Here is a 5,003-nt window from a genome sequence, read left to right as displayed (position 1 = left end):
ACCACATAGCAACACACTAAAACCACCCCAAAAAATTGTAGCAACACACTAAATCCTTTTAGGACACCCTAGCAACCACATAGCAACAGAATAAACCCACTCAGAACACCCTAGCAACCTCAGGGCAACACTCAGATCCACTCAAAACTCATTAACAACCACATAGCAACACTTAACCCATTCAGAACACCTTAGCAAATGCAAAGCAACACTCTAAACCCACTCAAAACACCTTAGCAACCACATAGCAACACACTGAACCCACCAAACCCACTCAGAACACCTTAGTGACCACATAGCAACACACTAAAACCACCCCAAAAAATTGTAGCAACACACTAAATCCTTTTAGGACACCCTAGCAACCACATAGCAACAGAATAAACCCACTCAGAACACCCTAGCAACCTCAGGGCAACACACAGATCCACTCAAAACTCCTTAGCAACCACAAAGCAACACTCTAAACCCACTCGTGAAATCGTGAAATGAAATTGTTTCATTTAATAGAGTCAGCTTAGCTTATCTCAGATAATCACAGCCATTTTACTTCAGCTCTGTTTCTTTCTCTTCTTCCTCTCTTTCTTCATAAGGTTGTGCATCAGGAGCGAGTCACTCTGGAATCCCAGCTGGAGTTGCTGCGGCCCGTGGCGTCAACCTGACCCAACACATGCTCGCTTTTCCTCTCTTTCTGTCTTTCTAGTGTCTAATACTGTGAGCTGTAACTCAGTCACATGACAGGATACGCACTTTAAGTGACCAAACACTTGGGACGCCACAAACACTGTGTCAGAAGCACAGGAAGAGGATTTTACCTCCATGGGAGAACGTGAAGAATTATAGGAAGTTTGTTTGGCCAAAAAACTATTTTTGTTTCGTTGGTTTTGGGCTTGTGTTTGTATGTTCCTGCCTGTTTTACAGCAGAATCATGCTAACACAGCTAACCGCTAGTTACACATATCAATAAAAAGCAAAAGCTTCATTATTTCACTTCATTCCAGGAAACTGGAAATCAATTTATCAATGGATCTTGTTGTATAACTGCACAAATACGTTGACTAATGGTTTAAACTACGCTTTTTGTATTTTTGTTACCATAATTTAATAAACATGAATTTGTTTGAGGCTGATCATGTTCCACCAAGAATAAGCTTATGAGGGTGAATATCATGAAAAAGTCAAGAGACATTTCACCCCAAAAACAGAAGGAAAAAACAGAATTAGAATTATAATAACTAACTAATAATACAAATGTAAAATTAAATATATGTATATAGTTATAAAACAAATGTCAATTTTTATTTTTTTATATATAGAATCACACACACACACACACACACACATTTATAGGCTATATATATATAATTTAATTATTATAATAAATATTCGAATTTTTATGTGTATAGTAAAGCCTGTTATGATTTGTTTTATGACAATTAAGTCCATTTTAATCATTAACTAAAGTCAGCACAACAAATAATATCCTGATCATGAAAAATAAAATAGCAAATACTAACCAAAATTTAAAAAAGCCTAATTTTCTTTAAGAAAAATATAATTTATTTTTTGATAATTTCTGTAATGTTTTTTTCTTTTGATTTTGGGGTATAAATGTCCCTTGACAGTTTTTGTGTGATTTACCCATGATGAACACTGTTGAAAATTAAGTAAAATGTAGTATAATCATGACTTTGTGTGCTGGGACAAAAAGTTCCTAAACATGGATGTGTTGTAGAGAATTTGAGTGTGTATGTGTCCATGCATGAAGATGAACGTTTGCGCTGAAGGGGCATTTATTTTTACACAAGTAGTTCTGATGGCATGTTGTATGTGAGTAGTTTGACAGTACAGGACTGTTGAAGACTGGAATGTTTGAATATGTAGATGTACCTGCTGAATGCCACATTAACCTCAGATCAATGAGGGTGATCCAGTGATTGTGCTTGTAATGTATTACAAAAACCATCGAATTTTTTATTTTATTTTTTTTACATTTTCTTTTATTGCTTGCCATATCCTTAACTATTATTTCTAACTTTTCCGTAATTTCTTAAGCATTTATGACTATCTGAAAAATCATTTTTGGGGGTAATTACAGTAAATATGAAATGTCAAAAAAGGTTGATTATTTAAAATAATGACCAGCAACTGCAAAAAAAAAAAAAAAAGTATAAATGTCTGTATTTTTGTTCAAAAGTGTGCTAAATACTTTCCTATGCAAAACATATTGGTGATTTTGTGGGTCGAGCTTGTTGTGGGCCATGTTGTGTGTTTTTGATACTGATTGAATTTCTCATGCCCTGTGTTCTGATGCAGGAGTGTTCAGGAATGTTCTGTCCGTGAATGTGTCAATAAACCAGTGGAATTATGGGAGATTGTGATGGATGTGATGTGTCTTGCCTCGCATGTTTATAGAACCTGTTTGCTTGTCATTTTGGGTTAGTTTTTAAATGTTCATGATATGTAATTGTTGTTTGTTTTTGCAAATTGTTGAAATGATTTTCTGTGGTGAAGGAATGCATATCATAGATTATGCATAGAGTTAACTTGAATGCAACCTGAAGCCTTTGACGCTTTTCCCGTCAGTTCATCTCTCTGGTTTTCTCATATCGGACTCGAGCATGAGGACCGTAGAGAATCAATTGTGCAGGTTTGGTAAGTGGAGCAATAGGTTGTGACCTCTGATGACCCTGGAGAGCTTGTTTCACTGCCTGATCTCATGTGTTTCAGATTGTTTGTGTTGGGAATGGATAGGTTCCTTAAGCATGAACAAGATAACACCATGTGGCACGAAAAAAAAGAACATGAAGCAGTCAGGAACAGTCAACACCTGTATGTGAGTATAAAGTTGGGGACTACTGGTCACTGCTATAAATGCTCACAGATAACTAGGCACACAATCTATGTTTTTAAAACATTTTCATATGTTTCATGCCATTTAAATGATGACATGTTCATTTGGTGCTTCACTGGAAGTGTATGTCATTTTTTGTGCTAATTATTGGTAAAATATTAAAATTTTAACATAAAAAAAAATTGTGTAAGTTGAATGCATAATGTACAGACACTCCTATTTTTAACCAAAAACATCATAAAATTTGCCAAAAGACTTCATAAACAAGCGTTTAATGCAGTGAGGGATTTGTCTCTAGTCAAAAGATCCTAAAGGAATGCTAATGGAAATCCTATCATTTGAAACCAATCCTAAAAAGATCAAGTAAGATCCTACAGAAATTCCCAGTTCCCACTTTATTCTGTCGGATTCTTTTTTGATTCCTTTAGGATTGATACTGAATTATGATTGGCAAAATTCCATGAGCATTCCTGTCAGGCATTCGAATGCAGAATTCCATTGGTTCAGATTCCAAACGGGCCTGATAACAATAATAACATTTTCATACGTCAATCCAGATAAACAACAGAATTCCAGCTATTGATCCAAACACATTTCGTCAAATATTTCTTTTAGTGGTTTAAAGGGGTCATATGATGTTGCTAAAAAGAACATTATTTTGTGTATTTGGTGTAATGAAGGTTTAAGGTTAAAAAAACATTATTTTCCACATACTGTACATTATTGTTTCTCCTCTATGCCCCGCCTTTCTGAAACACGTCAATTTTTACAAAGCTCATCGGTCTGAAAAGCAAGGTGTGCTGTGATTGGCCAGCTATCCAGTGCGTTGTGATTGGCATGATGGCGGCAGCAACAATACTACAGCGAGAATAAAAGTTACGCCTTCTTTCTTTGCGTGAACATTTGGCCGGCGTTATGCAAATCTTCCCACATCGTGACGTAGACATGTGGGGGCGTGTTAGAACGAGCCATTTTAAGTAGGCGTGGTTGACTCTTAACTTTTTTTTTATTTTTTATATTTATGGCTTTTTTATGCCTTTATTGTGAGAGGACAGTTGAGAGCTGACAGGAAAGCACTGGGAGAAGAGAAGGGAGCAGGATCGGCAAAAAACCTCGAGGCGGGGTTCGAACTCGGGTCGCCGTGAGCGCAGTTGCACTATATGTCGACGCACTAACCACAAGGCTATGGGCGCCAACCAACTCTTAACTTTTATAAAGAATATCTCTTTGGATTTGAGACTTTAGTCTTTGCAACTTTACAGATCTTCTTTATGCACCAAGAGCTTGTATCACTTCAAATAGAAAGGAAAAATTGAAATCGCATCATATGACCCCTTTAAATGTAAAAGCGTGAGTAAATGCATATGTACCTGTAAATGTTGGGGTCGGATGCTGATGAGCGGGTAATCATGTGACCGTTGAGTCTGACCTCAGTGCCTGATAGCGGCATCATTGTTCTGTCCGTCACACGCCGCAGCAGATCGGCTGTGGACAACAGGACAATAGAGAGTGACATGCTTATACAACCATATGACATAAACATGGGCCTCACGTCCACAATGTATTTAATTATATCACACTTAATGTATGAATGTCATTGCATTCGATAAGAGACTGTCAAAATAAGGGCATGCATTTTACAAAAGAGACCTCACAGGCACATTTTTCAGGCAAAACAATTCAGAAAAACAAGTTGGAAATGCTCAAACAATAGATCTAGTTTTGACTCCATGGAACCCCATTCAAAGTCCCTCCAGAACTAGAAACATTAATGATAATACTCCAGTAAAGTTCATTTCATTACCATTAGTTAATGCATTAAGTATCATGAACTAATAATGAACATTTACAGCATTTATAAACAAAGGTTAATCTTAATTTGAAAATATAGGCCTACTGTTGCATTGTTAATTCAATGTTAATTGATATATTAGTATATTTATAATAAAATATTTTAATAATAAAATGTTATTGTTTTATTTATTAATTTAGGGTAATGTTCATTTATAAATGTACTTTTAATATATGAAAAATATATATATAATTTAAATAAAAAGTTATGTTAGTTATATTTAATATATTATTTATATATTAAATAAAAAGTTAATATGTATATCCTTAATAAAATAAATCATAATTTTATATTATG

Source organism: Sinocyclocheilus rhinocerous, unplaced genomic scaffold, assembly GCF_001515625.1.
Source record: "Sinocyclocheilus rhinocerous isolate Xijiao unplaced genomic scaffold, SAMN03320098_v1.1 scaffold2126, whole genome shotgun sequence".
In the NCBI taxonomy this organism is placed as follows: domain Eukaryota; kingdom Metazoa; phylum Chordata; class Actinopteri; order Cypriniformes; family Cyprinidae; genus Sinocyclocheilus; species Sinocyclocheilus rhinocerous.
The sequence above is the reverse complement of the archived record's forward strand: the minus strand, read 5'-3'. Positions refer to the sequence as shown.